General features: G+C 48.1%; 1 protein-coding gene across 2 annotated transcripts in view; it reads right to left on the bottom strand.

The window, feature by feature from the left end:
- The window catches only part of SMYD4 (SET and MYND domain containing 4), a 262,456-nt gene that overhangs the window by 216,429 nt on the left and 20,116 nt on the right, over window positions 1-25,911 (bottom strand). The window contains exon 1 of one of the 2 annotated variants that reach the window (XM_069615366.1): window positions 15,241-15,306. The exons of the other annotated variant lie outside the window; for it this stretch is intronic. The gene's annotated coding sequence lies outside the window, so the exon portion shown is untranslated. Of the gene's footprint in view, window positions 1-15,240; window positions 15,307-25,911 lie in introns of those variants that run through there. 2 annotated transcript variants of the gene reach the window in all.

Below are 25,911 nucleotides of genomic sequence, written 5' to 3'. Positions count from 1 at the left end.
GGTATACAATTTACATTATAGCGACCATAGACCTATTGCAATGACGCTGAAGGATGGCATTTTACCTCTGTATCCAAACCACCTTTCCACCTCGGATCCAATTGTGACAAGTCATTCACAACGCTCAATTAGATAATGACTTGATTTCTATTATGTACAAATCCATCCTAGAGCATGCCATCCATCTCAACCGTCTCTGTGATAACCTGGGTATCACCGATCAGGCCCTGGCTTGGTGACCTCTTTCCTCTCTGATCGACCCTTCGAGGTCCAACTTGGGTCCTTCCTCTCCTCTATCTCTCTCTCTACCTGTGGTGTTCCCCAGGGGTCTAACCTCTCTCCCTGGCTGTTCAACCAATACCTGGCACTTCTTGCCCACCGCATTGCCGCCCTCTGACCCAACTTTCAGTGCTATGCGGATGACACTCAGCTAATTTTCAGGCTCCCTTCCGCCACTTCTTCTCTCATCTCTGCCTGTCCGCTATCCAGGAGTGGTGTGCCGCCAATGATCTCTGCCTTAATGCCAGTAAGACTGAGATTCTCCTCATCGGCACACCTGCTCCCTCCTTTCCTGTCGCTCTCTGGCTGGCCTCTCTTGGCCCTCTTCCTTCTCCCACCCGTGAGGCTAAAAACCTTGGGGTCATGTTCGGCTCCACTCTCTCTTTCTCTCCTCACATCTCTGACGTCTCTAAGAAGTCACACTACCAGCTGCACCTCCTCAGAGGTATTCTTCCTTTCCTCTCCTTCCCCCAGAAGCTCACTGTCTCTAGAGCTCTGGTTCTCCCTAGGCTGGACTACTGCAACAGCCTCTTTCTAAATCTGCCTGCTTCTACTCTCTGCAACTCATCCAGAACAGGACTGCGAGCCTCGTCTTTGGCCTCAAGCCCAGGGATCATATCTCTCCAGGACTGAAATCTCTGCACTGGCTGACAGTGGCTGCGAGGATTAAGTTAAAAACCCTCTACACTGGCCACAAGATCTTCTGGGGGCCGGGGCCTCAACACCTCCAACTCTCTCTTCCTAAATATCTTCTTTCTCAAGCTCTTCGCTCCTCCGCCTCCAGCTCCCTCAGGGTCAGTCGCTTCTCCAAGCAACGAGTTGGTGGTAGATCTCTTTCTACGGCTGGGGCCTCCCTCTGAAACAGCCTCACTGCCTGCCTGAAACTTGAGGAGAACCATCTCTGGGTTCCGAAAGCACCTCAAGACATTCCTCTTTGTTTCTGCTTTCTCTCCTCCTCTCCCCTGGTAAATTCCTGACTGAAACTGCACTGGTCAGTTGGCTACCCTCTGATCTTGGACCCACGTCCCATCCCCACCAGATGCACTCCTGCACTGCCTCCCGGGCAACCCCAGCACTTAGGGGCTGTATCTGTATCCCTACAGTACCCGCCAGCTCTTGACACTTGATGTCTGCACTTGCCACAAGCTCACCACACTTTACTCTTGATCCTATGTATTGCACTGCCCCTTCCCGCTTACCCCCGCACTTTCTCTTTCCCCCGTCCCCTGCACTTGCGCGATCTCAATATTACCTGGTCTAGTAAACACTTGTGTATAGGCGCATTATAAAAGCCATGTCATATCATATATTGCCTGTATATGCTCCCAGGCATGTCTGCACCATGAGGTCATTTTATAATTTGAGTAAATGGGGTGTGGCTTGGAGCCAGAGCACGCAGCATGGTCCCTGATAGATCCCGGCCCTAGCCCAACAGCATCAAAAGCATGCGGTTTGCCCTGAAACTCCCCACAGGATGGAAGATGGGATAGAAACTGGCAATCTGGAGAGGGACCCCCCGTCACCCCGTTCTCACACACTGGGCCGCTGCACCACACTGCCGCCTACTGTACGTGGCACTCAAAATGGCGGAGGGTACTCGAGTGGTTGGTCCTCCAGGTGAATGAGGGACTGTTGAAGCACTAACTGCCGAACCGCTGCGGACCCGCTGCTGCCCCCACCTTCCAGCACTGTCTCCATCCCAAGACAGCGGCCCTCATGGGATCCAGCAGAGAGAGTAAGCAGATGAGAACGAATGAAGGTATGGACCCCCTAAATGCTCCGAGATTCCACCGAGCTGCTCTCCCACCAAAGCAAGCATGGAAAATGAGAACTGCACTGTGAGAATAGCCAGCGGAGGCAAGACCTGGAACAAAAGCAACCTGCTGGGGATCCGGCCAACAGGGCAGCTGTGTCCAGTGGGTGACCCCAACACCGGTCCCTAGCACTCCACTCTTCAGGGTGAACGCTGCACCTTGTCACCAAGCCACCCATCAGTCTCTGAAGCGGCTGCATACCGAAACCCGTGCCTCAAATACGCAATGCCACCTCAAAACACAGCTATCGGGGGCGAACTGTGCACCACAATTGGCCCACAGGAGCTTGAAGGAGACTGAGCCAACTGCCTCCTGGGACACGCAGCATACCCCACACGGCACTTAGAAGTGGCGGGGAGAAAGCGTGCTGAAAGCCAGCCCCATAGGGCCCTACGAACCTTTCGTGAAGCTCACCCAAGCACGAAAATAAAGGAAAGCCACTTTGGGCGGACATGACCGGATCCACTGCCATAAAGTGACCACGCATGGTACGGTCTCGCATTGGACGGAGGGAGCGCTCTTTGACACCGGCAGCAGAGATCGCAAAAAACCCTTAAACAGCGAAACAAGTGGACATCTCCACCTTGCTCTCGGCGACTACCATGGAGAAATCGAAAAGGGGAGGAGGGGGAAAGGGTTGAGGCACTGACCCAAGGCGGAGACTCCGAGCTTGCCAACCCTCCTCTTGCTCAAGCTGTAACGAAGACAGACCTTCAGGACCTCCTGGCAGCTACGACCTAAGAATACCAAAAAGGCACTGAGGAGCTTATGAAGAAAATCAGCAGCCTTGACAAACGCATGGATGAGGTCGAAAGCAGAACTACCGAAATTGAAACCATGCTGTGCGCACAGTCTGACGCGATTGGGGAGGGAGCAGACAGGTTCACTGCACTGGAGCCCAGATGTGGGGCCCTAGAACTGAAGCAGGAGGACTCTGAAAATCGCTCCAACCGCAATAACATCCCCCTGCGTGTCTGTTGCTTAGTGGTTTGTTTGGTGTGGGAGAGCATTTAATCCACTAGATGGCGTTAGTCACGGATTTGTAGCACCATGTTGTATGCCATTGGGACAGCACTGGTTGCCGGACTGTCCATAGGTATGATCTTGGCATGTTGACCATAGTTACACAGAAATGGGCTGCGTCCGGTGGCCAAATGTAGAGCGTTGTTATATGCGACCTCAGCCACATCCCGCTATTCGACCCAGTTGTCTGGGTAGCATTGGAATAGCAGCGCAAGTGCTGCTGTAATGTCCGATTTGTGCATTTTGTCTGGCCATTTGTTTGTGGATGGTCGACCAAACTAAGGGCCCAGTGTATCTTCAGATGTTGACATAGCACTTGCCAGAACACTGAAATGTACTGCAATCCCCTGACTGGGATTATCTTCTCAGGAAGACTGTGCAGGCGATACATTTCATAGGAGGAAGGGACGTGACATATGGGCCGCCATAGGCAGTTTAGGCAAGGGGACAAAATGCTCACTTTTACTGAAGCAGTCGACTACAAACATTATGCAAGTACATTCATTCGACTTGGGTAACTCAACAATGAAGTCTGTAGCTATTTTGTGCCAGGGATAAGGCGGTTGTTCTAGTGGCTGTAGTAACCCTACCAGTCTTAACATGGGCGCAAACCGGACAGCTTGTGGTGTACTGCTGTACATTTTGGCCCATTTTAGGCCATTCAAATTGTCTGGTGATTAATTCCAATGTTGCTTTTCTTGCACAGTGTCCACCCTTCCGAGAGTCATGGTAGCTTGCAATCACAGTAGCACAAAGATCATCTGATGGCAAATACAATTTACCAGAGCGGAAGGTGAGGCAGTCTGAGGATACAATACTAGGTGTCCAGAGTAGGACTGCTATATCTGGATCAAGGGTACGTACTTGTCGAATGTGTTGTAGGCATGGTTGTATATCCCCCAGTAAGTGATTCGATGGGTCCAAAAGACAAGACGCACAATCACTACTAGGCATATCCTCCAAGGATCGACACAACGCATTCACCTTTTTATTCTGTGTACCAGGAATTTATGTAACGCAGAAGTCGTGGTGTGAGAAAAAGAAGGCCCATCAGGTTTGCCGACTGTTTCTCCACTGCAGGGATCGTAGATATTGCAGATTCCTATGATTGGTTCTGACTTCCACAGGAAATGTACCACTTTGCAAGTGGTACCGCCATTAACTGAAGGCCTCTAATGATAGCTAGAAACTCATTTTCGATCACAGCATAATTTTGCTCACTGCTGTACAGTTTCTTGGAATAATACGCCACCGGATGTTCCTGCTTGGCATCTGGTACCTGTTGAAGAAGAATGGCACCAATAGCTCCATGCGAAGCATTTTCTATGATAAAAGGCTGGGTATAGTCTGGATGATGCAGAATGAGAGCTGAAGAAAAAGCCTGGTTGAGTCATTGGAACGCTCGTTCAGCCTGGGCATCCCAAAGAAACTTGTTCTTGGTACAAAAGGTGAGATGGGCAAACCCAGGTAGAAAAAACACCTATAATAATTGGCAAATCACCAAAAATGTTGAATGGCCTGGATGTCTTGAGGGCTCTTCCAATTGGTGATCGCCTGGATCTTCTTTGGGCCCATCTGTAGCCCTTCCTTGACTATTTGATACCCCAAGAGCACGATCTTCAACAGTTGAACATGGCATTTCTCCACTGGCATAATGGTGGTCTGTCAACCGTTGAAGAATGCTGCGAACATGAAGAATGTGCTGGTCAAGAGCAGGAGAGAAAATTAGGATATCGCCCAGGTACATCCAACCAGTCAATCCGTTAAGTCTGAAAATACATGATCTATGAATTGCTGTAAAACGGACGAGGCATTGCAGAGGTTCAGCAAAGACAGTAGCAAGGTCCTGGTAGATGGTAGGTATTTTGTTGAGAGAGCAGATGCACATGGTTCCAGTGGATACAGATTTTGCTGTGCTTCTGATAACAGGTCCAACGACCAGTTCTGAACAAACATGGGTACAGAGATTAGAATAGAAAATGAGGGTTTGAATCTCCCAGTTGGTGTACAGGTTACGTCGAGTGAGCCAAGGAAGTCCCAATGCAACAGGATATGGCGGGAACTGTATGACATCTAAGGCGATGCGTTCTTGATGTCCAGTGATCTGCAAAAGCAACAGAATAGTCGGTTGCTTGATGGGTCCTGAAGCCAAGGCAGTACAGTCTAACTTCCACAGGGGAGGATATTTCTTTGTAAAAGAAAATGAAATGGGGCAGCCTTGGCCACTGTTCGGTCTATGTAGTTTCCAGAAGCTCCTGAATCGATTAGAGCCACGGTGGGCAAATAATTTGCATTCCACTCAAGGTTTACCCTAAGGACGAAGAGAGGAGTGGCTGGTATTGGTTCTTCTTTCTGGAGGGCTGTGGTACTGTGGGGGACTGATATCGCCCTCTCCTCTACCAGGCCTGCTAGTTTCCCCATCGGCTTCGGTGGCCTCAGGGTGGAGTTTCCATTGTAGTGACCGGTGCCCCACAGTAAATACACAACCCGTTTAGCCAGTTCTGTTTCCGTTCAACTTCTGATAGGGGCCCACGCGTAACCCCCTCAATTGCATTGGTTCGGGTGAGTTATCTCCCAGAGCAGACTGTGCTTGTGTTAAAGTTGTGGGATGAGAAAGTGGAAAGCACTCTTTCGCCCCTTCTTTATGCGAGACGATCAATGCGCAGGACTTGGTCAATTCATGTTTATGGGGAATCTGGTTCTGGGATGTGGACCAGCTCATCCTTGAACTCTTCCTGTAACCCGCGTCGGAACAGGGCTGTCTGGATTACCTCAGGCCATTGAGCTTCTGCTGCTACCTGACAGAAACGGCTGAGGTAGGAAACGATAGCCATGGAAACTTGACGAATATTCATCAATCGGTTTTGAGCAGAGGAAGCCAGGTTTGGGGATTGGAAGACTTCATTGAAGTTGTTCAACATGGGACTATTGGCTGACACATATGGAGAATCCCACACCAAGGCATTTCCTGTCAGGTTACTCAAGATATAACCCATCTTTGCCTTGTCCTGTAGAAAGTGTGATGGGTGGTATAGAAAGTGGATCCTGCAATAGTTACAGAACTCTTGTCAGTTTACGAGGGTCCTGATCGTACTTTATTGATGAGCCTTGGGCGACAGCGCTTTATGTCAACGAGGTTGTAGCTCCATGAGTGACAACCTGTTTGAGGGCGGTGTTCTCTTGCTTCAAAGCAGCTACCTCTATTTGTAGATTCTGTAGTTCATCTTGGATGTCCTGAATTGCCTCCATATCTGGTGTGATAGGCGTCTTATTCTGCCAAGGATGGCGTCCTGGGCCAAAGCGCATGCGTGGTAGAAACATCCCCAACCGTCCATCGCTCAAATGCCACCAGAAGTATAAGCGACATGACGGGCACTGAAGGCAAGTGTGTGTGGATGGATGTATGTCAGTCTGTCTGTTGTGTGTGTGCGTGTTGTATATTGTGCAGGGAGTAAGGCATGCTGCATTTTGGTGTAAGGCTGGCTCACGATACCTGCAACCATTCCATGGTGCAGAACATCAGAGAGTATATGGAGAAGGCGAGGAGCCTGGTAAGAACCCATCTTCAACCTGCTCAAGCATGGTTGGGGAAGGCCTATAACAAAAACAACAAACTGCGCTGCTTCCACATTGGAGACAAGGTATTGGTTAGACCCCCGACCACTCAAAATAAGTCACTAGCCAGATGGCATGGGACTTACATTGTCACTGAGATCATATCAGCGCTTACATACCAAGTCCAGCAAGCCAATAGATTAAAGCTGTCAGTATCCTACCTACCTGCCACCCAGCACTGCTACCTGCGCGCATTCAGAGACTCTGTTTATGGCATAGTTGTGCAGTTAAAACCTACAAACTGCCTCTCCGTTCATCTACTTGTTTTACCGCTTCAGTTTTGGACCAATCTAATTTCATGTTCCATTCAGAGTTTTGGGTTGAACCAGCAGATGCATTCTAGTACATGTATGCTGTCCAAGAGGCAGAGGGCTGGAGGAGGCATACTGAGAACATTTGTTTGCAGTAAGCTACTAAGAGCTGGAGAGGCCCTGATTGCATTCACCTGTCCCAAACAACTGCAGGGTAGGCTGCTGAGAGCTTACAAGACTTTAATTACAATCCAATGCTGCAGTCTATCGAAGCACAGCTGCCTGGGACTGCAATCAGCTCCACCCTGTTGGGCTGTTGGCTGGGATGGCCTTTATAAACTCATTTTGAACATAAGCAATTGTTCAGTCAACTGCTTCCACTGGGAGTTCGTACTTTTGAATATCCTGATTTTGGCTTTTGAATCCGGTTTCTTGTTGCTGCTTTGTCCTTTCCAGTCTGCTTTTGCAGTCTGCCTGTTTTTTAAACTTCTCCTTCATTTCCAGCTGTTGACTTCTGAAACATTGTCCTGTTTTGCTGTTAAAGACATTCAGTTCTTTGCTGATATCTTCTCTGCCTTTCTGACTTTCTGTAAACACCCGGTTTTCTGTAAGCATTTCTGCTTCACATACATGTCCCGTTTCTACCTAGCTTTTCTCTCTTTCTCCCTGCAATCCCAGTCTCTTGACGTTTTCCTACTTGGTCCTCGTCTTCTAGATGCTTTAATGGCTTTTTGTACTCTTTCCCCAGATACAAAAAGTTAATGCCACATAGGTATGTTTGTATGCCACCAATTTGCCTAGGGAGCCAAATGTAACTCCTGGTAGCGGTTGGCATCAAGCTAACAAGGATCTCTTGGGCTAGTAGCAGGAGCTAAATAGCTCCCAGCAATTACGAAACCCAGTTAGGGAAACATACGACTTCCTCAGCTAAGCAGGACTCTTTGCATAAACAGACAACATCGAACAGAACACAAACAAGCATATGCTGAATTCCTCAGCTAAACATTGCATAACCAGGCCACATGAAATGGATAGTCTGGCAGCAGGCCTCCAACAATAGCACAGCAAGCAAAGCAAACAATGCTTGAAGTAGCACATTGAATAAAGCAAAGCATGTACAGTCCTGAGCTTAGCATAGGTTGTTGCCTGGAGTCTCTGACAACCTGCTCCTTCACACGTAGTTGTGTGATATTTCTAAAGTGAAAAATAAATGTGCTTCATGCTTTACTTATCTTTGGCCCAGGAACCCCCCCACCACGAGTTCTCCAAGCTGATGGCTCCAGATGAAACACATTCTATACCTGTATGGAGCCATGTGTAACGTGCACAGCAGGGTGCAGTCGACTGTAGGTTTGGCAGTTCAAGCTCCTCGCCGAGCGAGGAATGCAAAAGCCTCTCCTGGACAAACAGGGCTGTCATGTAGAGAGGACATGTACCGGGGAAGAAGAGGAAGATCCCTTCACCCGCAGATTCCCCTACCTATCCCTTGCCATCTCGCAAGCATTAATTACCCATACCCGGCAATAGAGTTCTCGATGGCGTGTGGGCCACTGCCAGGAAATCTGGGTATTGTCCACGGCCACATAACTCCAAATCTCCAGGGCTTGTTAGCCCTTACATAACCCTGTGTGTACCCCAACTACCACAAATTGTTTTTCCTGTGTATGTTATGGCTGTATACAATGTGTTTTGTTTTTAGTTTTGTGAATTTCTGTAATGTTATTGTTTCTCTTTTTTATGTTTCTGCTTAGTTCTGTACGTTGTAACTGTTTGTAACAACTGAGAAGTTGTGCGTTATAAATAAAATACTACTACTACCACTACTACAATCCGACAAACAGAGAATGTAATGGCAGACAAACTAGCAGGGTCTTTCAGAGTTCACAAAACATGTTGTTATTAGACATAATCTTTTCATCCATATGCCAGAGGTTCGGGACCCCAATATAAATTTGCCTTACCATCATCAGCAAAGTTCGATCTGCTGGAGTTCAAGTTTGCGGGAGGCAGCAGTATGGAGGATAGACACACTGAACATAGTAAGGCTCCATGAGCTGTTGAATGCCCTTATCCAGTACCCCTGATTCCCAGAATGGACAGCAAGATCAGATCTCAGGTAATCTTGGTGATTCGCTATTGGCTGAGAAGAGGTTGGTTTTCTACTCTCTGAGCGCTCCAGACTGAGGAGGTACAGAGGATCCCGAGATGGCAATGCCCTCTATAAGAAATCTGGGCTTAGAGTAGTACAAAATCCAATGGTCAGTTTGGAAATTGAGAAGGGGAGGTTACTGGCCTTAGGATTGTTCCATCAGGTGGTGGAGAAAATTCTCCATTCTAAGTGCTGTGCCACTCTGAAGGCATATGGTAAGCGTTGGGTAAACGTTTTGAAGGGGTGTAAAAAGTCTGCTGTTCCTCCACTTGAGTTTGGCAGAGCGGCCATGCTCCAGTTCCTACAAGATGGGTTTCATAAGGCATTGGTGGTCTCCACCCTTTGGGCTGCACTAAAAGAACGCAGGGTGGCTTCAGAGGACAAACTAGAAGGAGAACGGTTGGTGTAGCAAGATTCTGAGGATAGCTTCTTCTAGGCATCTCTGATATGAAGACGCACCTCACTGAGACCTGCCTCTGGCTCTTCTATTTCTTCAGGGCCCTCCCTTTGAACTAATTGCTGAACTGGATATTAAGTTTCTGATGCTAAAGACGGTTTATAGTTAATATTTCGAATTTCATTATTTCAAATGCAAAAATGTCGAAAAAATTTGACCAAAAAAAAAAAATGTCGAATGTCTTTTTTTTGTTCATTTTTTGTTTGAAATGGGGGCTTCCCCCTTAACGCCCCCCTTTTTTTAAAACCCTTTTTTTGTACTCGCAAAACAAAAAAATACATGTTAATTTAAAAAAAAATACATTCAAATTTTTTTTTCAGTTTTTTTTTGGACCTTTTTGTCAATTTGAAATTTTATTTTCAACATATTAACCAGATACCGCTAAAGACAGCTTTTTCCTCATTGACATCGCCTCATGCCACTTTACAGGTGAAATAAGGGATCTGTTATGTAGACCTCCTTTCCTTAGAGTTAGGCCAGATGCACTGACCTTGAAACATGATCCCAAGTTTCTCCCCAAGATTGTATCCAAATTCCATACCTCGCAAGAAGTAGTTCTTCCGCTTTCTTTCAGGATCCCAAGACTGCCGAAGAAGAGCGGTCCTGGAATACCTTTGTTGGGCTGAGACTGCCAGAAGATTAGTCTATTGGTGCTTTCTTTCAGGATCCCAAGACTGCCGAAGAAGAGCGGTCCTGGAATACCTTTGTTGGGCTGAGACTGCCAGAAGATTAGTCTCTGGGGCTGTCGATCAGGCAGGAAAGCCGCTTGTGACAATTATAACATGGATTTGGATGGTGAGCCTGATGGCATATCAGGCATCTGGCTTGCCCATGACTGATCCAGTACAGGGTCGTTCAACTAGAAGCATGACCGCCTCATTGGCTGATTGATGCTCAGGGAGTCTCCCTGCAAGAGATCTGTAGGGCAACCACTTGGGCAGGCCTGAATACGTTCATATGACTTCACAGATTGAAATTTGACCAATGCTGGAATGTGGAAACATTTACTCTGGGAACGGTCCCCCATTCGTGGGGGTGGGGTGTGTGTGGGCGGGGCTAATGGGCTGAACCCCAGGCCAAGGCAGGAAGCACCCTATCTCTTCAGGCAACCCAATCCTAGATATTTGCATAAAATCAGAGCATTTTGGGGAACGCAAGAATGACCACATATAACATTTGAAATATGTCTGTGATAGTTATTCCGCATGAACATGTGCTGATTAACTCATGCAAATTGGGCTCACTGCCTTTTCATGTGTCTTAATAATCACCCTAACCAGAAAAGGTATGCCATATACCTAGCTGGACAGCTTACCCAAAAGATGTGGGGCTGTGCTGAGGTCTGTGAAGTAAGAAAGAATTGAAGGCAGCAGAACAGTCAGCGCAGGGCTGTCCGGAGTGTTTCGTTTGCTAACAGGTGGCGGATGGGAGTCTTTGATGCTGCGTTGGCGGGTTTTAGGCGAGTTGGCTGCCTGACCGAACACCTTAGCAGTGCTAGTGAGTGAGTGGGGGTCAGGAAGGAGATGCTGGCGGCGAGGAAGGCAACTGTGTGTGGGAGGGATGGAGGCGTCGGTGTCTTGAAGGATGGAGTGCACGTGGGTAGATCGAGTGGGACTGTCAGTGGGGCACACTGTCTGTTATGGGGTATTAGTGAGAATGTTAATGGATGTGTCATGGCCACTGGTCAAAAGTCATTATGTCCCACAGGGTCCCAATGAACCCAGTCCTGGCACCTTTGGCGCCAGGCTCATCTGAAAGTGTGCTCTGCACACAGTGTGGCTAAGGCACGTGCATCCAGGCCGGGCGCAGCCATCCACAAGTTTTGGGAGCATGTTCAGAAGTCTGAGGGAGTGGTAAGGTGGGGCCAGAGGGCGGGGCTGAAGGGGAGTGGCTGGGGCAGGCTATATAAGCCAGCCCCACCCGCATGCTGGCGCTTTACGTTAGTCTGCTGGTGCAGCATAACGCTTATCGCCGTCTACAGATCCTTACCTGTTTCCAGTTCTGCATGCTTATCTTCAGTCTCCGGAACTCCATCCTGCAACCGCGCGCATCTTACCTGAGACCAGCCATGCCATCGTCCAAAGCTCTGCAAACCCGATTCCAACTGTGCAGCAACCGTGCACATTTTACCTGAGACAACCACGCCATTGCTTGAAGCACTGCTTACCCGATTTCAACTCTACAGCTACCGCATGCATCTTACCTGTCTCTGTTGATCCAATTCTTGCAGCTCCTTGCGTTCTTACCTGTTCCGGGCGCCCGACATCACTGGAGACATCCTCCGGCTCAGCATCCTCACGGATTCGGCCATCAAGCGCTCTCAGGCCGGACCTGCAAGGGAGATTGAAAAACACAAGGTTAGCAACTGCATAAACTTTTAACGCTTAGCTGCACATTTTACAAACCTTGCGCATCATCCAGAAAGCCAACTCACCTTTCTAGTGGGTCTTCTAAATCCCTGTTGGCTCCGTTTTGAACTCTCTTCCATCACTGCGTATCTACGGGCCATCTTCATACATAAAGGGGAAGGAAAGGACATTACAACGTTACGGACAATAATCATTGCTACAAAAACTTACCTCCAAGGTGGAATTGGTCGCAGCCAGTCTGGACCACCACGCACAAGGACCAGTGACGCAACTTGGTCTACTTACGGCGCCCCTGCTGAGAGAAAGCAGGACGGAGAGCTCATCCTTACAAAATGACAGGGTATACCCAGCAACCCGAGCAGTCCACACCACCGCAGTCGAGGGAGGAGCTCGAGCCAGGGGAGTCCAGTCCAGGGAAGGCTCCAACCTTGCCCCAACGTCCCCGCAGAGACCAGGTGAGCGTAACAGGAGGACCCCTTGGGTTCTAGTGATTCCGGCTCTCACTGCCAGTCAGATCCTTTAGAAAAGAAGTGTAGGAGACAGGATGGGAATAGGAGCAGGTCTCCTGTAGAAAGGGTGGTTGATGATGTTCATAGAATTGCTGTGCCTTCGAGGTATGCAGTGTTGAAGCATGAGGAGGTAGTGCCTCTTCATCCAGCAGGGGTAAAAGGTGAAGGAGGCTGTGTTGAGGAAGCTGTAGGTGGCAATGGGCTTTGTGTGCTGGTTGGTTGTGATGTTGGTACCCCTAAGGAGAGAGAGTTTTTGGTCATAGTGGCGAGGGCTGTGGAAGGTCAGGATTTCAGGAAGGTATGCCCAATTGAAATAGCGGAAGCTGTACAGGAGAGGTTTGTTCGCCTTGGTTGTACATAAGGTGGGTGAGGGTAAGCTTTTGGTTTGCTGCAAGAGTCTTGAACAAAAGGAGAAGGTGTTGTGCTTGCGCAAAGTGGTGGTTATTCCTATGGTGTTTACTGCGCCACCAGCGCGTGTGGATATATGTAAGGTGGTGATCTACGGAGTGCCGTCCGGTACCAATTTGGAGCAGTTAGTGGTGGACCTTAAGCATGATAATGTTGCAGAAGTGCGACGGTTAGGTCATAGGAATGGTGAAGGGCAGGGTTCTCTACTACTATATTGGTGACATTGCAGTCTGTGGAGGTGCTGTAAGTTCTGAGGATGGTTTATGAAAGGCTTCGGGTGGCAGAGTATTTCCCCCTCACCACATTGTAATGTTTTACGGGTCAGTGGTTTGTTCATGTAGCCAGTGTCTGCAGAGGTGTACAGTGTTGTGCGAAAGGTGGAGGTGGCCATGATATCAAGGAGGGTTTAGGTAATGTAACCCTGTATGTAGAAACTGTGGTGGGATCGATGTGTTATGTACAAGAAGTGCCCTGTGTATGAGCGTGAGGCCCAGGTGCAATCAGTGAGAGTGTCTCACAATCTGTCTTATGTTGAGGCGGATGGGAGTTGATGGTGAGTGGGCGGATGCAAGTTGACGGTAAGTATCATGTTAGGCAGGTTTGTCCAGCTCAAATTGGGCTTTTACCTATTTCGGATGTTTCTAAAGAGCAGGCAGTGCAGACACAGGTGGAGAGGGGTGCTTTGGTGCTGACGAAGGAGACGTTTTTTCTGTTTATGATTGAGGCCATTGTTATGTTCAAACGTATAGTAAGATGGAAAAATGCAAATAGTTAAGGCAGACAGGAAGTTTCTGGACATTGTCGGTTTTTCGAGGGATTACTTGAATGAGATCTTGAGTAGGGAGACTGTGTGATGTGAGGTGGTTGTACTGTGGTGGGTGCAGTGATAGTGGCAGTTTTGTTTCCTTGGGAGATTTAATCAGTGCCTGCACTTGTGTGAAGTAGGCGAGCATCATCTATACAAAAGGAAATCGCTGCCTCCTGTCCTTTAGGAGTCACCCCGACAAGGAGAAGAGAAGATGTGAGGCTTATGCTGTTTATACATGAACCTTGTAACACGTTAAACAATGCTTCAGCTTCCCAATGTCTTCTGAAGTCTGCAGGGCCTGCAGCTCGGGACAACAGTGAGGATGGTGTAATAGTGTGAGCTGCTGCTCAGGAGTCTGCAGTGAGGTGAGAGCTACCGATTGGGAGCCTGCATCGTGGATGAAAGCTGCTGCTTGGCAATTTGTTTTGGGGACTGCTGGGTTGGCCTAGCCCAGGGGTTTGGGTCTCAAGGAGGAACAGTGCACCAGCAAGACAACTGTGCCGGCCCTGGTCTAAAAGGATGACCCTTAGAGACCATTCTGGAGTCATCTGATGATCATCGAACTAGACTAGAAGTCATTCCCACATCAACACACGTCATCATGCTATTAAAGCCATCAGCAAGTGTCTCCGAATGGTGGGTGATGTGAGAAACCTGAAGGTGTCTCAGCCGCTAGTCCCCGGGGATCTGTCCTCCAGGTGGCCAGGACACGGCCACTGCTTTTGAATCCAGTTCCTGGGGGTGGACCAGTGCAGGAGGATCACCTGGGTGACGGGTCTTCGGGGAGTGGGAGTGGGACACCGGATGGCGAGATGCAATATCTCCTTCCCTGCAACACCTTTACCCCCATCCTACCAGGTAGGATACTTAGGAACTGAACCCCCCCTGCCTTTTACCCAAGAAAAACACTTTCTTACGAACAGCTCGCTATGAGCAAAAAAAACGGACTAACACCCGAGCCGAATACCTCACTTGTACCAATACAATGGTCAGGCAATTACTGACCATTACACACAAAGGACTTCCATTACATTTCCACACACAGATAAAAGGCGGAGCACGAGAGCACACTCTCAGCAAGGCAAAGCACACGAGGAAGCAGCAGTTCCAAAATGGCAGTTTAATACAAGGCGAAAGACAGCAAAACAGAAGGGGATCGCAAGGAGGGAAGTGCCCTTGACTTTTTCAATGAGGAACTGCTACTTTCAAGAACCTTTCAGAATAAAAAACACAAAACCAGGAAACAAGGCTGAAGAATCCTGAATTGTGTGTCGGAGGTACCCGGGGCTCTCCTCAGTCGATAGTCAAGGCGGGTAGAATTGCTTACTGCTGTGGTACTGTCCTTGGCTCCTACAACAAAGCAGCGCCAGTAAATTCAGCACAGCTGTTGAGTTGGGGAGACTGATACCAGACCGGTTTGTGTTGAAACCAAGGTTGCAAGTGGCAACATTGTATAGTGAACACTGAAGCGAACATTGTATGAAGCGTATGTGATAATCAACGCAAGTAAAATTGATCAACAGATGAGTATTTGAACTTTGAAGTCAAGATACTATACCTTAGAAAGAGTGGTCCGGCACCGTGTGCGTGCTCATTCGAAAGTCTCTGTAACGTATCCAACTGAAAGAGTGACAAAGAACTGTGAATCAAAGTGGTCCTGCAACTGGTCTAGCAAAATCATGTGCACAATCTAAATTCTTCGATGTTAATGGTGTAAAGAAAGTTGATGACAAAGTAGATGAAGTTGGTCCGAGCCCGGCGGAGGGAGTTCAGCTGAGAGCTTTTGGTTAAAGCATGTTTGTGTTAAAAAGTAAATTGGAATTGGTCGAGCCTGGAAGAGGGAGACTAATTGATATTGCGTGAAGTGGATCTGAGCCCGGCGGATGGGGATCCGAGCTTAAAAGTGAATCGCCTGAGAAATCGAGTACTTGTGAAATCCTAAGAGGAAAAGAACGTATTGTTTGTCGCATCGGGCCCTCTGAAGGAAGAGACTTTAAGAGGCAAAGAGAATTGGGCACGGAAGGTCCTGATGCTAATGATTGTACTGTATCCTCGTGCTAGAGAAGCCAGAGACTGTGCTAAGCTCGAGTGTACCGCCTTGTCCCATGCTGCAAACATGGAGAAGGGAGGCCAACAGCCAGAACATCCTGACAAAACATGTTGTGAACACTTCTTTCTTTTTCAAAACACTGTTTCCCACACTATTTGTATTTAGAGGTAAGGATTGGCAATAGGTTTATTGGTGTAGGCCTTTATTTTGACCAGACACCACTAGGACTGCGTTATTATTTGATGGTTGTGGCTTGCTCCCATCTGTAGATTTAGGATTGGATAGGCGTTTTTCAAACCCTTTTTGAAGGTTAATAAACACCCTTGAACTGTGGTCACTTATGTCCATTTTACTGGTGATACCAGGCCTTCCTTACAGTGATGATTTGGGGATGAGTTTAGGATGACTTAATGAATATGCTAACATATCCCTATTTTAGAAAACGCTTTGTTTCTGATGCTTTTAGGATGACTTGATGATCACTTCAAGAGATTGCATGTTTGTCCCTGATCATTTGGGGATGCTTCTGTAATGACCTGCAAGAGCATTGCCATGAAACATGTTTGTTCTTGATGATGACCTACTGATTACTTCAGAACATCAGAGTTTGTAGGATGATATGCAGACTAATACAGATTGTCATTCCGCTTTTGCTTAATTGCACTTGTGCTGAATGAGTCCCAATGTGGTATGGGTAAAGTGTGAGACTATATTGGGCCAAAGCAGAAGCCAGAGGCCTAAACATAGCATGCACCCCCTGGGTGAGAATCCTTTGCCATCCCAGTCAAAAGCGGGCACCCAGCACCCTCTTAATCCCCAATGTGGCAAGGGTAAAGCTTGAGACTATGTTGGCCAAAGTGGAAGCCAGAGGCCTAAACATAGCATGCACCCCCTGGGTGAGAATCCTTTGCCATCCCAGTCAAAAGCAGGAACTTGGCACCCTCGCAATCAATACATTTCCATGCTGACTGCACTAATATATGCCAGTATTCACTTATGTTCATTCACACAGTTTTCTTGTTTGCTTTGCAAATAATCCAAAAAAACAACCATAACCAAAAGGACCTCCAAAATAAAGGAAAAAAAATAAAAAAAATGAACACAACACCACACATAGGATCCAAAAAAGAAAGAAGCAAAAAAAAACAAACGGAACCACAAAGTCCCATCAACCGAGGTCTCAACTACCGACAACCTACCAAATACATGCAACAGCAAACTACAAACACCAAAGACTAAAGCCAAAAGACCAGGAAAAACACTAATCGAAAGAGGACGCCCTCTCAAAGGAACACAACCCATACATCATGCCTCGCCACAAGAAAGACAAAGAAGACAGAACAGACAACAGAAATAATAAGAAAACCCAAACCACTCGGGAAGTCAATGACCAGCATGATCTCACAACCCCATAAAACCAAACAATAAACATCCCAGATGGCCCAAGGAGACATACAAATAACAGAACAAAGACAGACTACATTGCTCGCTACCTGTCCACATACGACAACGTGGTAAACAAAAACGGCACAGCAACAATGAGCCAACAAGCGTCACATATACAGACCCAACCAGGACACCAAACTGAACATAACAAATAGACCATCCCAACCCGGTCCCGGTCGACCATGGACAATATCCCAACCAGAACAAGGGACAAGTTGGAATCGATTGCACTCTTCACCCCCTACATCACCAAGACTCGAACAACAGAGGGGTAGCTATGCTATTTCCCATCCGGAACGAACCGGAACCATTAGATCCATGGTAAAACACTCAACAGAAATCCATGACCTCCTAAGTGAAGGAGACACAGACGTGCTCTTCCTTTCAGAAACCTGGCTATCAGACAACTATAAAGCCCTCGCGAATGAAGCAATACCCAACAATTATAAATTAACACACGCCAACAGAGAAAACCGAAGAAGAATTGCAATTATACACAAAGAACACGTCGGAGCATCTCAAATCATCACAATCAACGCGGAAGACTATGAATCCGTTCTCATCAAGATACAACTCAACGACCAATCCACTAGAGTATTCCTCCTGATCTACAGACCACCTTCTTACAACGCCAACTTTGCAACAAAACTAGCGGATGAGGCTGCCATGCTATCAACCCACCACGATAAACTAGTCATACTGGCAGATTTCAACATATGGTTAGAAAAGGAAAACGAGTAGACTGCAAATTCAGTCTGCGCACTCCTGGAAAACTGCAGTTCAAGCAAATAGTAGATGGATCCACCCACGACACCGGACACACTCTGGATGCAATTATCTGCAGGGAAGGCCTATGTGTATCCGTGAAACCTACACCAATGGTGTGGAGTGACCACTACTTGATACCATTCTACATCACATCCCAAACCTGCCTACCGGCAGTCAAGGTCCTACTCCACACCAGCAAGAAAAGAAACTGGAAGAACTTGGATGTAGAGGCCCTAACAAATCTTGTAGACGCCACCGTCCCAATTTAAAGAGATCCCACCAATACAAATTAGATACAACAGAAGACACACTCAACAATTGTATCACCAAGATCCTTGACCAATTATCACCAGCGAAAACATTCAAAGCAACACCAAAAAAACTGCCAGCAAAATGCTTCACAGAAGAATTGAAAAAAAAACTTTGAAGGATCTCCAAGGGACACCCCCACCTCAGACGTCTTCAAAGAAATCCTCCACCCGCAACATGCTTTCGGAGCCTAATGAATCTATCACTCAAAAGAGGAATAGTACTATCCTCCTTCAAATCAGCATACATCAAACCACGATACAACATTTTAGAAAGCAGAGAAGACCCGAACAACTACAGAACGATATCCAACCTGCCCTATTCAGAGAAGATCCTGGAGAACCAAGTCTACAAAATCGTTCCCAAACACGTCGAAACAAACGGAATACTTGACCAATCACAAGTTGGCTTCAGACCGACCAGAAGAACAGAATCAGCACTTCTATTGAGATCGGACGACCTGAAAATAAACACAGACAACACCCAATCGGCCCTCATTCTATTGGACATATCAGCGACTTTTGACACAATCAGCCATGCAACACTAATACTAAGATTGATGGAATGTGGCATACAGGAATCCGCACGAAAGTGGCTTATCTCATTCCTAACAAACCAAACAGAAAGAACATACCCACCAGCGTTCATCTCAAACACCAAAAATATATCCTGCGGAGTCCCACAGGGTTCCAGTGACGAGAGGGTGCCTGGAATGCCCCTCTTGACCCCCATAAGCATGACAGCCCGAAGAGCCAGACATGCAAGTTGCCACGCACTGTTTGTCCAGCCCCCAGGAGGGCCAGCGACATCCACATATGCGAACAGATATTCTCTCAGACAACCATTCAAACCTTATCCATCTGACGTCTTCCTGGATACAGGTGCCTCATTGATCATGGATGCAGGTGCCTCACTGGACTTGATCCACTAATAACAATGGTACACAGACACACATGTGCACACACAAAAAAAAACATGCTTACATAGTTTTGTAGATAGAGAACAGATACGTATACATACTGTTGAAAGCCTTTATCATTTTCTTTCATTAGCCAAATGCAGAAACACAAGAAAAGCAAGATATGCAGAGCAAGCTTGCAGCCGCTTATTACAACTAACCATATGGAACTATAGGATCGTATAAGGAACCTGCAAAGACCAAGTACCACTAACCTATAAGTAAACTAATACAATTTAGATATATAGAAATTATAGCACAGCTATAGTAGAATTACATGAAGCCACAGGCATCAGAAGACGGAACGAAGGAAAACAGATTTTGCAGCACACTGTTCAGGACTGGTACTCGCAGCCAAAGTCAGAGACAAGCATAACATTCCTAAACTGCAGAGACAAGGAGCTACCTGCAGAATAAATCCTCACTAATTGCAGACCAGAAAGCTACAGATTGCGGTTTTCAACCATGTGGTGTGGCCGAGCCGGACAATGGCCATTCACCCACGGTGGGAAAGGGAGCAGTTCCCAACGAAGCAGACACAAAGTCAGACAAGCGTTGTTTTACAACATTGCAACCCTGCAGGCCCTCTAAGGCAAAGTGGTTATACTGATGGCAACAATGGGGACACATAGTCTTTCTCATCACCTTGAGAAGGTACACAGAGCGCTGAGAACAGAGCTGGGTCCCAGGCCCGGGGAGAGCAGCTCCAGCAAATCAGGGAATACTAATCCAGGGGTGGATGGCAAAGGGCAAGGACCAATGGTAATCCTGCGACCCTGCAACAATGTAGTTTCTGGGCAAGGCTCAGGCCAAGCCACCTCACATGAGAGGGCCAGTTAGCTAACATCTATAGGTGCCAGCTATGGGCAATGCCACCTCAATCACCCAACCATGCTCATCTTAGGTTTTTGGGGAAGAGACATCACTTGCGACGTCAGACCTCACCAAATGCCCCTGATACGGGCTCAGGAGCTGTGATTGCTGGAGATCTTGCCATTTCCTGTATGATCCCTGGCTGTTATGGAAAATAAAGGACAGTTCTAACTTGCCGTTGGCTGAGTCCTCCGTCTGTATACCGGGGGGAGGGCTTGTTGGGCTCTGGGTGCTTTTATACAATGAATGCGCAGTGTGAACCCCAGGCCTCTCTGGTATATCTAAATACCAATAGCCTTTCCCCTCTACATGTGCCCACTGATGAAAATCATTCAATCCCACGGACTTACCGCCTACAACTACGCAGACAACACACAATTGATTGTGAAAACAAACAGAACACAGGAACAAAATAACAACCTGAACAACTTCCTCAAAGATGACAACGAATAACCTCAAACTGAAACCGGCAAAAATGGAAATAATGCTCTCACCCACAGGATTTGATAGAGGGAACCCACAACTGGACTGGCCAATCGGCATGGGAATGCAACCAGAGACTACCAATGTAGTAAACAACCTAGGAATACTCATGGACAACGGACTATCACTGGAACCACAAGTCCGCGGGGACGGGGGCGCGGGTGTTGGCGTCCCGCGGGGGGTGTTTTGGCCCAGGGGGGCCTCCGTGCTTGCGTGCGGGCCACGCCCCCTCCACTACTTCTCCCAGGACTCTCGGCCCGCCAGGGTGAAGCCCGCGGGGACGGGGGCGCGGGTGTTGGCGTCCCGCGGAGGGTGTTTTGGCCCGGGGGGGGCCTCCATACTTGCGTGCGGGCCGCGCCCCCTCCACTGCTTCTCCCGGGACTCTCGGCCCGCCAGGGTGAAGCCCGCGGGGACGGGGGCGCGGGTGTTGGCGTCCCGCGGAGGGTGTTTTGGCCCGGGGGGGCCTCCATGCTTGCGTGCAGGCCACGCCCCCTCCGCTACTTCTCCCGGGACTCTCGGCCCGCCAGGGTGAAGCCCGCGGGGACAAGGGCGCGGGTGTTGGCGTCCCGCGGAGGGTGTTTGCGGACCCGTGGTGGTGCATCTTCTGGACTTTGTCCCTCTGACCTTGAGGAGGCACACGGACACAGCTGCTTCCTGATTCCCAGGCCACGCCCTCAGGCTCATAAACTTTCTTCCACGGTGAAGCCCGCAGTGGGGCAAGGGCGCGGTGTTTGGCGCCGCAGGTGTTCGGCGTGCGTGGTGGGAGGCCCTTTCCAGGCGCGGCAGGGGAGCAAGTAAGTGCAGAGGAGTGCTTCTGTGACTGTGCCTGAAGGAGTAAAGGAGTAAAAGCCAGGAACTGTTTCGTGTTTGAGGTCTTGGCTAGGGGGGATTCGCCATGCGCCTACTAAAGTCATTAAGGTCCCATAAGGGCCATGTTGTACTTAAGAAACCCTCACCCACTTTGCCTCTCACCCCACCCCTGTGCTGCTCTGAGCCCGCCCCTATTAGTATTGAGCAGTCATCAGCATGTAAAATTGTGGTTATTAAGAGATTGAGCCACCAAGGAGGAACAACTGGAGCCAAGGCCCTTACTGCAGTCTCCTCGCTCATCGACACTGCCCCTGTTGTCGGGGAAGTGACTTTTAGCCACCTCACTTCTCTCTCGCCAGAAATAGAAGCCCAGCAAACTCTCCAAGACATAAGGGACAGCAAAACTGATCTGGAAGGTCTTTGTGTTGGAGGTGTTAGAGAGGCTGGTGGTCAGACTGGCCTGTCTCACCTACTCGGGGGAGGAGGGGGTATAGCAACCAAGGTGGTAACTAAGGAGCCATCTCTAACCATAGAAGTTACCATGGATGGACGGCGGAGTTTGGGAGACTTCGCAGACATAGCCCCAAACAAGGACGGCACGTCAGTTTGTCCAACCCGCGCTGCAGGGGAGTTCCGGGCCCCCACTATGTCATCTTGCCCATCATTTCCGCTTCCTGCCTTTGGTGAACCATGCCCGGGGACGGAGGGGGAACTGGTTCGACATTCAGAGTTTACCAGTGGCTGTCAACCATCCAGCCTCCCCTTTGGCATTTCCCCTGGTACCTCAGTGGGTGCGTTTTGTCCAGAACTTGCACATGCTTTGGATGTTGTAGAGGATGTTGTAGAGGACTGCGATTGTAACTTTGGCTCTGGAATGGCTGTGGTTTTATCCAGTTCCTCTCCTGCCCCCGTTCCCACAGAGGAGGGACAGCCTATCGACGGCTCCATGTATATCCATCTCTTCCGCTCTTGTAACCCTTGTAATGAGCAAGGGTCTTCATCCTGTTCAGTAGCCAGCCCTTATCTCCATCTCTCCCCACTCAGGACCATCGATCGACCATGTAGTAGCACCAGCATTGACATTGGAACAGGTACTGACACCCCAGCCGGGGGTGTCTCTATACCTAGGGGGGCTGGCTGTAAATGTAATGAAGTGCTGGTGGAGCTAGCAGCTATCAGAACTTTGCTCTCATCCCTCTTAGAATCTAAGGGGTGGGCTTTGAGGGATGGGGTGCCTCTGATTACTCCAAACATGGGCAAGGGTCCCCCCGATCCTCCATGGGTATATCAGGGGGAACAGGCTACCCTGAGCCCTGTTACTGTAGTTCCTACAATCGCCTCCCTTAGCTTGGGGCTGGGGAACGCGGGACCAGCAACTGCCATCAACCCCAGTGTAAGAAGTGCTAAATTTAAAGAGCCCCACTGGTCGCCCGACCCCAAGGTAAAGCCTACCCCCTTGCGGGTCTATGTTCCACAAAGAGAGGGCCCACAATGTGCCTACCCAGGGAAAAAGAAAGTCTATGGCCCACGGGGTAGTGGGGCTCCCTTCCAGCCCCTACCTCATTGTCAGTTCAAACACGCTAGGGTGTTCCTCCACGGGGTTCCTAAACTGGCGAGGGATGTGTATGAATCAAAGGATGCCCTGTTAAATAAAACCTTACACTGGCTACGGTCCACCAAAGGTTGTGCTTCAGTGCAGAGGGAATCCATGGTGGGTTGTGTCAGAGTACCTAGTGGGGGGAATCAGCCCTGGGATACTGTGGTACTGGCCTTCAGGGACCCGAGTGTAGCAAACGAAGTCCTGGGACAACGTGAGGGAGCTGGCAGGACGCCCAGGAGTGGGATCTTAATTAGTCCATATCCGGATACAGGGCCCGGGTGCACCTGGTGGCCAATTGTGAGGTCATCTCCACTGTCCGGCGCTAACCTTGTCCCTCTGGGTCGTGATCGGTCAAGCACCTTGATGGAGAGGCCACTGTAAAGGGTCATTCTGGGACAGAATTAGGGATTTACTGAACTGTTGAGTTATTGTTTCAATTCGGGAGTAGTGATTGTAATTGCCTATTTGTGATGTTTTTGCATTTTGTTTTTTGTGTTTGATGGATTTCTTTGAAAATCCGAATAAACTTGTTTGACTGACTGACTGTATATCTAAATACCAATAGCCTTTCCCCTCTACATGTGCCCACTGATGAAAATCATTCAATCCCACGGACTTACCGCCTACAACTACGCAGACAACACACAATTGATTGTGAAAACAAACAGAACACAGGAACAAAATAACAACCTGAACAACTTCCTCAAAGATGACAACGAACAACCTCAAACTGAAACCGGCAAAAATGGAAATAATGCTCTCACCCACAGGATTTGATAGAGGGAACCCACAACTGGACTGGCCAATCGGCATGGGAATGCAACCAGAGACTACCAATGTAGTAAACAACCTAGGAATACTCATGGACAACGGACTATCACTGGAACCACAAGTCAATGCAATCGCCAAAAAATGCTTCTTCCTCCTACCACCAATCAGAGGATTTTTTGTTACCTCTCGTTCCCCACAGAACCCTCATAATCATATGCCTGATACTCACAAGAATCGACTATGCAAACAGCCTCTACCTAGAAATGCCAGAAAGAGTCACCAAGAAACTCCAAAGGGTGCAAAATACAGCTGTCAGTATCCTACTAAGACTAAACAGAAGAGACCACATCACTCCAGCACTAAAAAGCCTACACTGGTTACCAGTAAAAAAGTGCATCAAATTCAAAGCACTCTGCATCGCCCACAAAGCCTTACACAGACAAGGAGCGGAATTCCTCCAAAACAAGATTAGCCGTATCGCTGAGGAAGGGAACTAAGATCCAGCAACGACAAAAACAATACGAAAAAAAGGAAATTTGGTGGAACAGCATTCTCACGTCTCATTGCTAACACCTGCAACAACATCCCCAAAGTAATTAGAACCACAGAAGACCACATCACCTTCAGAAAATGGCTGAAAAACTGGCTATTCAGCAGACAGTGACAACCTAGCAGAGACACGGGCAACAACAACACCGCAGACAAACAACTAGAGAGGAGACGAGAGGGGCCAAAGAACAACAAAGAAGAACCTGGCTAGATACCGTCAAGCGGCATCCAAAGGGCCGCCCCAGAAAGAGACCACAACGCACTGACATACTTTACTCACCCTCTTCCCTTCCTGCTCCTCCTACATAACCGACGCCGCTACACCAGATCTTGGACTAGCCACACTCATAAACATACAGAGAACCATTACTGTGCCGACATCCAGTGTGAACCACCCACATAGTCCAATACCATCTAAAATGCAACAACACACCAAGATGCCGGACTACCTTACAGCTACGGCCACCCGTGACTCTGGATCCCTTATGGATACTATCTAACCTGTGCATATGACAACCCATCGTGTCCACACAACACTAATACCAACAAAAAACACTACCACACATCCGAGGCACGGAATCTTACCCATACGGTTACAATGCCCGAGGCCGGTAACAAATCACCACTTGCAAAACAACACTCACAGACACCAGTTCCTCCTAGTTCTCAACCTATTCTCTCCCCTTTTTCCCCACTAACCACCCTAAACCCATTTTTTTCCCCCAGAGTCAAGTGAGAGCCTGGAGACTGCCCCTGGGTGGTAGCAGTGCGTGGCACAAATCAACTTAACATAACATAATGCCAGTAATGATACTATAAGAAAACATGCCCACCATGGCTCTGCCACACACACAGGAAGGCTTTGCCTTTAAAAATGTCTTGTCACAAGAAAACATGGCCAAACTGGCTGCACACTGCAAGCGAGTCTAGATGCGTAATAATGCTTATCATGTTTGCTTTACCCTTGATGCCCAGTAAAAAAAGTCACACCATAGTAAAAAAAAAAAAATGCTTGACTGGCTGCCCTAAATGTGTCTAGACTCTAGACACATAATAGTAGTAGTTGTCAACCAAGATCACAGGTCGTGGAGGTGTTTCCCACATCTCATTTAGGGCTGAGACTTTTGGGTTGGCCCGGATATCTTGCGCATAAAGATGAATGAGCCTATTTGTGTAGACCAATTTCTGAGTAATATTTATTTTAATTTTGTTGTTTATTGCTTTAAATCGTGAAAACAGTGAAATAATGTTCATGGACTGGTTGAGTTTGATCCTCGAACTGTAGGTCCGGTTAGACTTGCATGCCCAACTGAGCATTGGTTCTGCCGGTTGGCGTGAAGGTCCGTTCTCGGTACAGTCTGTCCTGCAGTGAGAAAACTCTGACCAGTCCATGAGCACCATTTCATCGTCTGATGTAGAATATCACAACGTTTTAGTCTTCATTAAGACCTGCAGGGTCGAAACACGTGTCGGCTGACAACACGAATCACGATTTAAAGCAATAAACAAAATTAAAATAAATATGACAAAAAAATTGGTCTACACAAATAAGACTCATTAATCTTTATGCGCAAAATATCCGGGCCAACCCAAAAGTCCTATACACATAATA

Source organism: Ambystoma mexicanum, chromosome 9, assembly GCF_040938575.1.
Source record: "Ambystoma mexicanum isolate Mex_15411 chromosome 9, UKY_AmexF1_1, whole genome shotgun sequence".
NCBI lineage: Eukaryota > Metazoa > Chordata > Amphibia > Caudata > Ambystomatidae > Ambystoma > Ambystoma mexicanum.
This window is presented reverse-complemented; position numbering and strand designations above follow the sequence as displayed.